The sequence below is a fragment of the Oncorhynchus mykiss genome, chromosome 26, assembly GCF_057628025.1.
Source record: "Oncorhynchus mykiss isolate SJ-2025 chromosome 26, ASM5762802v1, whole genome shotgun sequence".
Taxonomy (NCBI): Eukaryota; Metazoa; Chordata; class Actinopteri; order Salmoniformes; family Salmonidae; genus Oncorhynchus; species Oncorhynchus mykiss.
In genome coordinates, this window is record NC_143047.1 from 13,092,501 (window position 1) to 13,102,500 (window position 10,000).

General features: G+C 47.8%; 1 protein-coding gene and 1 long non-coding RNA gene across 2 annotated transcripts in view; one reads left to right on the forward strand and one right to left on the reverse strand.

Moving 5' to 3' along the window:
- Positions 1-10,000, forward strand: part of LOC149971375 (uncharacterized) — a 318,492-nt gene that overhangs the window by 245,001 nt on the left and 63,491 nt on the right. The gene's annotated exons all lie outside the window — the stretch shown is intronic.
- The window catches only part of LOC110506389 (coiled-coil domain-containing protein 102A), a 69,314-nt gene that overhangs the window by 17,360 nt on the left and 41,954 nt on the right, over positions 1-10,000 (reverse strand). The window lies entirely within an intron of this gene.

Here is a 10,000-nt window from a genome sequence, read left to right on the forward strand (position 1 = left end):
TAACATGAGTCTGGAAGGAGAGATGGGGGGAAAAGAGGGAGGAGAGTGGCACGGGAGGCGTTTGCGAGCGTGAATAAACGAGACAGAGGTGAAGACGAAGAGCAACGGGGATTTTCCAAAAGAAAAAGCGTCATGAAAAAGAGAAAGAACTGGAAGAAGGAAAAGACGACCCTGTGATGTCCAAGATAAGAAAAAGAGAACGTGTGACATCACTGCATCACGTTATCTGACAAAGAACCACTTCAGAGTTTGGAACTTTGAAGTCAGTGAGATGCAGCGGAATCAGACAGCATTCTCTACTGTTGGATCGAAGGTTTCCCTCAGCTGTAATGTGGGTCTGAGTGTCCTCTGCGAAGGGACCGCTTCGATAAAGAGAGGAGGGGCGAGTCGCCGGGCTAAGAGCTGAGTCTACATAAAACATGAGGGAGAGACTGATGAATGATCTATGATGATGAAGGTACTCGCTGGAGGTGAGAGACGGAGATTATGCACTCAAACTGATTCACAGACACACTGCCGGGAGCGCGTGTGAATGTCTGCACGCACGCACGCCTACGCACACACACTGCAGCAATCCTGTCCAAAAAGCACATCAAATGTAACACACAGATGAAGAGCCACATAATGACACATGTAGGAAGCACCCTTACAGACATTTTTCACACCAAGCTTGACAGAAACAGACATGAGCAGTAAGACACCCAGCCCCATAGCCAATCAGTAAATAAATAAAGAGAGGTTGGAGGGAGCGAGATAAAGAGGGGCGTCACACAAGGCTAGCTGTTTAAATGTTTCTCCGTGACTGGCTCCAAGACCCTGAAATGTGTCACAACATCCGCTTCACTGCACTGAAACAAAGACACACACTACACAAAATACACTACACACTCTAGTCAAAGTGACCACACATGCTAGCATTAACGTGAAGACACGACGCACAAAATGACCCAACACGTAGCGAACCAGCCAAGAAGGAGAAAGATTCAAAAGCTATATGCACACAGACATTCTTCACACGTGATCTCTTCCACCCACACTCCCGTCTCCCCTCCTCCTCTGCCATTAGCATATTTTCATACATGTATTGACACCCACACACACAGATGCATAGCCAAGATAGAGATAGACAGCGCATAGGCCTACACACACACACACACACACACACACACACGCACACACACACGAGAAATCTCGCTTACACACTATATTTTACCCTAATAGTTTTATCATATGTAATATAGTATTCATTTAGACCCACATACTGCACACCCACCCAATCCACACACACACACACAGACACACAGGCACACATACACACCACACACTGGATAGTAGAATTGGGTTGATTATGAGGCTGCCTGAGGGAACGGAGCCTATTGCTATGCTCCAGCACGATTGGTCAGGATTAGATCAAATCTATGGAGATGGGAGAGGGGGAGGGAGAGAGAAGATGGGGACAGAGTGATTCATCAATGGGAAACTGGGGACACTGGGGTGGTAATGGTTCCACAGTCAGCTAACGGCTCCATAAGCCTATCTCTACTGAGCTAGGTGTGTGATTCACAGTGGCCCCCTAGAGGAACAAAAGAGCTGCCAGGGGGAGCACCTATCCCCCCCAGGCTACACCTCCGCCAGACAGCCTGCTCCCACAGTTCCCCCGGGGTGTGTTCAGCAAGACACAACATTTTGGAACCGTCGACAATGTTTGGCAACTGAACGTGTCCTTGGGTACTGTCTATACCTGCCATTCTACAGACGGATCCAACTGGGCTGGTTGAATACGGTCTTAAAGGCTAGACAGATTAAACCAGTCTGCCCTGGACCATACCGACCACAGTTTAAAATTCAGTTTGCAGGCTGCAATATCCATAATTAAATATCTGTAATATTTTCAAGGCAAACACTTCGTCATAGCTGAAGTTCTCCCTCTGCCTAGACTCCCTATAGGCGATAATAAACACACACACAGCTCCAAGTAGACCTGGCCCCGACCCGGGTTGCCCCTATGCAGGGTAGCAGAGCCCAACTGCAGTAATTGAGGGAGCAGGTGCATGGCCTTGGGGTCACCACCTGCAACTGCTGGAGTTCATCTCCCCACGCACCTGGCAACGGAGCAAACTCATTACCCTGGCCACTCCCCGGCCCTGCGACACCTGCCCCAGCCGCCCGCTCCTTGGCCTATCCTCACATTCCTCTCCTGCTTCTCTCTTCCATACTGGTGCAACTCCTCACCATCCTTAAAGTGTTTCACTTATCTACAATACCACTGCTCTGCTCTCTTCCACATCCATACCACTATGATTGCCCCCTTCCATATAAACACGTTTTCCTCTAACCTTCATTTCACCTCTCCTTTCCCTCTTGTCCTGTTCCCCACCTCCCTTTCTCATAAAGATATTTTGCTGACCCTCGCCCTGTAATGTACTTCTCTCATCCTCCTCTCCTCCCCCTCTCTCCTCATAGCTGAGAATAAATGTCAGGTTAAAAAAAGAGCTCCTTGACGAGGGGAAGGAAGGTAGGTCTGTCCTGTCAGAGCACACATCAGGGCAAATGTTCCTCTTTTGCTCTCTCTCTCTTTTGCTCTCTCTCTCTCTCTCTTTTGCCCTCTCTCTCTTTTGCTCTCTCTCTCTCTTTTGCTCTCTCTCTCTCTTTTGCTCTCTCTCTCTCTCTCTCTCTTTTGCCCTCTCTCTCTCTCTTTTGCCCTCTCTCTCTCTCTTTTGCCCTCTCTCTCTCTCTTTTGCCCTCTCTCTCACTCTATCACCCCCCTACTCTCTCCGTCACACACACACACACACAGACACGGTTATCTCAGTCCTCCAGCCTGAAAAGCATGTTCCCTCAAATAACCTTAGTTTCTGCATGGTATCAGTAAAATCCCTTCCTCTCTGATTCTCTCTCTGCTTCTCCTGCTCACAAATAGTATAGCAGTTATATTTGCCCTTCACACACACAGGAACACATAACACACACACAGACAAACACCCCCCCCCCCTACAATCTCCTGTACCTGTCCTGTGTCCCTTGCCAGCTCTCTCTCTCAGTCTTAATTACATCTCTGGGCTGCCTGGGAACTGCTGCATTAGTTACCAGGCTCATAAATAAGCCATCCAGGCAAGCAGTAATTGGAGTCATTTACACTGAGCACAGGCCACATGGCCTACCTGCAACTAACAGGCCTGTTAAGGCTGAATGGACTTCAGGGGAGAGCCGCGTCACACTGACTGACGTCCCCTGGTTCTGCTCTGACACACTGGAGACACACACAAAAGGTCATGCCCTGTGCGCTGTAGCATGTTCTTCCTCTCCGTCACATGCTGTGCAGCAGCATGTTCACATTCAGACGCACCTGCCATGCAAGGTTGGGCACGCTATTGATTGACAATACGCATTCATGGAGTATTAGAGGGAGGAGGAGAGAGAGGAAGGGGGACGGTGAGAGCGGCGGGGATATGAAATAGAAGACTCCCTCATGGAAAGCACAGCAGGTCCAAATGGAAAAGTACTGAGACGGGAGCCCTGAATCTGAGGAACAAGACAAATCATTTCATACTAATTCATCCCAGATGTTATAACCACACGCCAGGAGAGCTCATCTACATGCACACGCACGCATGGAACGACAACAAAAACAATGAATGTGGGTACAGGTACACACACACACACACAGACGCAAACACTGCAACAAACACACGCATATTACGCGTATCCGCCTCAATGAAACACACACATTGCAAACCCACGCAACAGACGCTGTGATGATAATGAAGCTAGCTAACTAATGTAACCTGTTAACCGGCACCAACAGTTTGAGAGAGTCAGTCCCTTATAAAAGCAGAGCAGATGAGTAGTGTGGATGGGCTCATTAATGATGTGGGACTGACCCCTCCCGTCTCCAGGTTATATTCCTGGAGATGGGAGGGGCCTGGGGGGCTGACATCTGCAGGGTAGAGCAGGGGCAGCTGTTTCAGGGGGGTTGTTGTTTCCATGTGTTTGGTACCCTAGCATTGATTCCATTCCAGCCATAACAATGAGCCTGTCCTCATATAGCTCCTACCACCAGCCTCCTCTGTTTGACCTGGTGATCTCTCTCTCTCTCTCTCTCTCTCTCTCTCTCTCTCTCTGTTCTGTCTCCCACACTGCCGCTTCACCTAAGATTTGTTTACGCACAGATGTCTGGATCAGTGTATGAAGCTGAAATAGAATCCTGCGGCGCTCCATATTAAATCGAATTTCTGTACTGGCATCTGAACATGTGTCACATCTTTTACTAGGGCTTCATAATGTGGACGAGAGTAGTGTCGGCAGAGAAATGAGAGAAATGTGTGAGTAAGTGTAAGTCCTTGTGTGTGAGAGAGAGAGATCGGGGTTAAACTGTACATGTCTGGTTTGTATGTAAAGTGAATGCAAGGTGAGTTCATACTGTGTGTGGGCATGTGTGTGTGTGTGTGTGTGTGTGTGTGTGTGTGTGTGTGTGTGTCACTGAGGGCAGGGGCTTGTCTCTACACATAGGGAGATTCATCTTATTCATCGAGCATAAAAGATGAAACCCGGTGTATAGTATTCTAATATATAGCCGAGCAGTTCTCCTTGTCACCTTCAGCATATGTCTTGACTGAGTGATGTGGCGGAGAGCCGTCTGAGCATCTACAGAGGCTTCGGGATTAACTACCTGCAACGCAGAAACACACACGCAGGCACGCGCACGCACACAGAGTCACACATGCATAAGCACGCACACACACACTCACACACGCACAGATGGTGAGACGGTAGGGTAAGCCAGATCTCAGTCGGGATGCTGGCGATGGTAAAGGGTGTGTGCTTCTTGGCTGGGCCACAGTTGGCAAGAGGGGCGGCTCATTGTTACAGACTGGCACTACGAAGAAGGGACTCACCTCCTAGAAAAGAGCATGGATCAAAGTCAACAACAACCAACAAACAGTCAACAACCACTTCTTCAACAAAGACAACCTACAGTACCGGGACAATTCCAGATTAAAGGACACTGTGGAGTTACTACTGCTGATAGGTTCACATATTGATACCAAACAGACAGACAGACAGACAGACAGACAGACAGACAGACAGACAGACAGACAGACAGACAGAGACAGACAGACAGACAGACAGACAGACAGACAGACAGACAGACAGAGCGCTACCCCACATAGGGAGAGATCCCCCTGAGGCTTGGCCTTGTACGAGGCCTCTGGGAGGAGAAAGAGAAGAGATGGAGGGAGCACAGGGGCAGTGTGTGTCAGACAGCTTAGACATCACACTGATAAACCTCTGGCCTGTTCTACAGGATGTGACCGGCACTGTGGCTCTCAGCTCAGCCTCTGTATCAAACCTCTCTTTACACCTCTCTCTCTCTGCACTTTACTTTCTTCATCAATAGGCTGCAGTTCAACTTGTCTTCAATGTGACCAATGGAACCAATCCACGCACACACACACACACACACACACACACACACACACACACACACACACACACACACACACACACACGGGGAACAAACCCACAGTGGCCTACACACCAAGATGGATGACAACACACAGGCACAAACACAGTCCCATTCCCCCTCTCTCTCCTCAGGCCATCTGAATTGTACCGCGACAGAGGACATCAATCTCCTAGCTGGCCGTGAGTTGCTCAGAAAGTCTGGGCTGAGGATGGATATGATTTTGGTATCAATCACACTTTGTTCTTTGTCGGTGTCGCCACAGTGTCTTAATCGCTCTGCGTGTTTCTCTCCCCCTGTCTCGATCGATACCCTGCCTCAACAACACACAGAGAAGGACATCCATCCAGCCCCACAGTCTCAATGTCTCCAGCCTGGCCTATTTGTATACTAGAGACACACACACATATACAGTACATCCTATTCCTTATCTGGGTTGATACTTGGTGCTTGGCCTCTTCTTTTCAGGTCCTCTACTCTCCACACTCTCACTTACTCCCCGTTGCCCTCTATCTTTCTCTACCATCCTTCATCCATCCATCTTTTTCCTCCTCCTCCCTCTCGCCACCCCACCCCACCCCACCCTGGCTGACAGAGAGTGTGTGAGAATGACTGGATGAGAGAGAGAGGGAGAGAGAGAGCGAGAGAGAGAGAGAGAGAGGGAGAGCGAGAGAAGGAGAATGAATGAGTGGGTGGGTGGGTGAGCGAGCGAGCGAGAGAGAGAACAAGAGAGAGAGCGAGAGGGAGAATGAATTAGTGAGTGAGTGAGTGAGTGAGCGAGCGAGCGAGAGAGAGAACAAGTGAGAGAGCGAGAATGAATGAGTAAGTGAGTGGGTGAGAGAGCGAGAGAGAGAATGAATGAGTGAGAGAGTGGGTGAGCGAGCGAGCGAGAGAGAGAACAAGAGAGAGAGCGAGAGGGAGAATGAATGAGTGAGTGAGTGAGTGAGTGGGTGGGTGAGCGAGTGAGTAAATAAGTTACTAAAGGAGAGTGAGTGTTGAGTGAGAGTGCGGGAGAGAGACAGAGAGAGAGAGAGAGAGAGAGTGAGTGATGGCTGTGGTGCGTATGCAGGGTGCTTTAGGCCTAGTCTATAAATCTGACGGACGGTGCTCATAACGAGCCTACACCGAGTGGTTTTATTCCTTCATAGATCCCTCAAACAGGGCACAGCTGGACCCAGAGATTACACCCAGACAGAGATAGATCGAGAGGGAAGAATGGCGGGAGGGAGGGACAGACGGAGGGAGAGCAACATATCCTCTATATTCTCCTCTATTCTCTCCCAGGGGTGACCTGATGTGTTACACGTGATCAGTTGCCACAGAGTGCGCCGCTCTCATTCCACAGCAGCCAGCTAGAGACCATGTCTGATGAACACATGCGTCGTACGTGTCTGATGAGAGGCATATTTCCTTCGTGTCCAACAACCAGGCAGAGACCTAACGACTAGAGATGATTCACAGCCGTACGGTGTGTAATGTAATGTGTTAACACTGGCGGGGGGCTGTATGCCATACAGTGCACTGAGCCCTATCCAGCAGAATGCATTCATGTCATCTAGTGCACAAGGACACTACCCAGTCGGAACAGGCCACCTGCTCTTGATGGATAAGGGTGCCTAATCTCTGTGACATGGGCAGAATTTATGGACAGCACAGGATAATTGGGTCCTGTGGCAGTGTAGCACTGTGCATGAGGGGGACGGATTTGAACATAAGATGTCAAGGTTCCTCCATCTCCATTTGTCTGTCTGTGTGCTCCACATTCACTTTCCTTCCCACTACCTCCCTCTGTCTCCCAGTTCACGTGAGACTATTTTCAAATAAGTATCCCTCAGGGCGGAAGGCCTGATGTGTGTTCATCCTAGAGCCTAGAGGGGTAAGCGCGGTGCGCCAGCAACCGAAAGGTCTCTGGTTCGCATCCCCGAGCCGACTAAATGAAAAATCTGTTGATGTGCCATTGCTCCTGTAATTAATTTGGGATAAGGCAACTTGACACAACTGTGGGACATATTGGAGTCAACATGGGCCAGCATCACTGGTGAATGCTTTTGACACCTTGTAGTCCGTGCCCTGGCGAATTGAGGCTCTTTTTACGGGCAAAAGGGGGTGCAATTCAATATTAGGAAGGTGTTCCTAAAGTTTTGTACACAGTGTATATCTGCTGCAGAGAGACAAGAGGGCGTCGGCTCACTTTTTATTTTTAAAGGTGGAGAACAAGCTATAGGATGAAAATTACCAGAGTTTTGGCGCAGGTACAGCCGACAAGCGCTAGCTAATGCACATTTTTATTTATTTTTTTATTTACTTGCAAATTGATCAAATACAATATTGTCCCAAAATATACTGAACAGAAATATAAATGCAACGTGTAAAGTGTTGGTATGAACCTAGGACTAGTTCTACAGGCATGGAGAGGCAGCCGTTAGTTATTATGCCCCCAGACCCTGGAATAGCCTGCCAGAGAACCTGAGGGGGACAAAACTGTGGACATATTTAAAAGAGATCTTAAAACACACCTTTTTAACTTTGCTTTTCCTCAGGGTGCTTTTAGTCGTTCAGTTTTTATTGTTATTCTTTAGTTTTTATCCTTTTATGTTTGTTGTGTAGTTTTTTTCTACCTTTGTTTGTTTTCTTTGAAGCACATTGCATTGCATGTCTGAAATCTGCTGTATAAATAAAGCTTGATTTGATATGATTTGATGAGCTGAAATAAAATATCCCAGAAATGTTCCATATACACAAAAGGCTTTTCTCTTAAAGTTTGTTTACATCCCTGTTAGTGAGCATTTCTCCTTTGCCAAGATAATTCATCCACCTGACAGGTGTGGCATATCAAGAAGCTGATTAAACAGCAGGATCATTACACAGGTGCACCTTGTGCTGGGGACTATAAAAGGCCACTCTGAAATGTGCAGTTTTGTCACACAACCCAATGCCACAGATATCTCAAGTTTTGATGGAGCAAGCAATTGGCATGCTGACTGCAGGAATGTCCACCAGAGCTGTTGCCAGATAATTGAATTTTCTTTTCTCTACCACAAGCTGCAACGTCATTATAGAGAATTTGGCAGTACGTCCAACCGGGCCTCATAACTGCAGACCACGTGTAACCACATCAGCCCAGGACCTCCACATCCGGCTTCTTTACCTGTGGGATTGTCTGAGGGGGGAGGGGGGGTGCTGAGGAGTATTTCTGTCTGAAATATAGCCCTTTTGTGGGGGAAAACTCATTCTGATTGGCTGTGCCCTTGCCCAGTCATATGAAATCCATAGACTTCTGACCAATGAATTTATTTAAATTGAACTGAAAAATTGGGCGTGCAAAATTATTCATTTATTTATTTATTATTATTTTGCACGCCCAATTTTTCAGTTTTTGATTTGTTAAAAAAGTTTGAAATATCCAATAAATGTCGTTCCACTTCATGATTGTGTCCCACTTGTTGTTGATTCTTCACAAAAAAATACAGTTTTATATCTTTATGTTTGAAGCCTGAAATGTGGCAAAAGGTCGCAAAGTTCAAGGGGGCCGAATACTTTCGCAAGGCACTGTAACTCAGCAGAAAATGTGTCATTTCGCGTTTATATTTTTGTTCAGGATAATATGACGATACGTAACTATACATCCCCCCCATCACAAGTTACAGGGTCCTCAGGTGCATGACCCCAGAAGTGTATAAAGGAAACCCAAGGGCACATGTATAACACAGGTATTAATGTAACATTACCACATCAAATGACTAAAGTTCCCACGGTGAAGGAGGTTTCTGATGAGCACGTCAACGGAGTGAAGCTGAGACCAGGCTTTGGGGTATTCAGCTCCGGCTACATCGACTCGCCCCAACGTCAATAGTAATTATGTAACGCTTATCTTGTACCTATGTTTGTGCTCTGTAGTTGAGTGCCTGTCTTTGATTGCTGAAATCCATACTTTCTCAATAAATGTTAACCAAATACAATCAGACTGTTTGCTCATTGCCGCTTCTGTAAGACGACAACTCAGTGCCAATGCACGTGCCAATTGAATCTCCACAAGGAAGCAGCCTGTGGTTGTATTTGATTCACACTTATTGAAAATATGGATTTCAGCAAACAAAGAAAAGGCACCCAACTAGAGGGCAAACATAGGTACAAGGTTAGCGTTTCACCATTTACATTTTGTCGACATTGGGCAAATGGATGTGGCTGAATTCCACAAAGCCTGGTCTCTACTCCACTCCCTTGGTGGGGTTCATCAGAAAAGTGGAGTTTAGTCAGCTACATAAAATGGTACTTGGGTAAAAGCCGGGGGTGTATGAAATCACTCCTGGGTAGACCACACTAGTGAACCTCCCATATGTGCCGTGGTCAGAGGTGCACGGAGGGGGGAGTCAGAGATGCACGGAGGGGGGAGTCAGAGGTGTACGGAGGGGGGAGTCAGAGATGCACGGAGGGGGGAGTCAGAGATGCACGGAGGGGGGAGTCAGAGGTGCACAGAGGGGGGAGTCAGAGGTGCACGGAGGGGGGAGTCAGAGGTGTACGGAGGGGGGAGTCAGA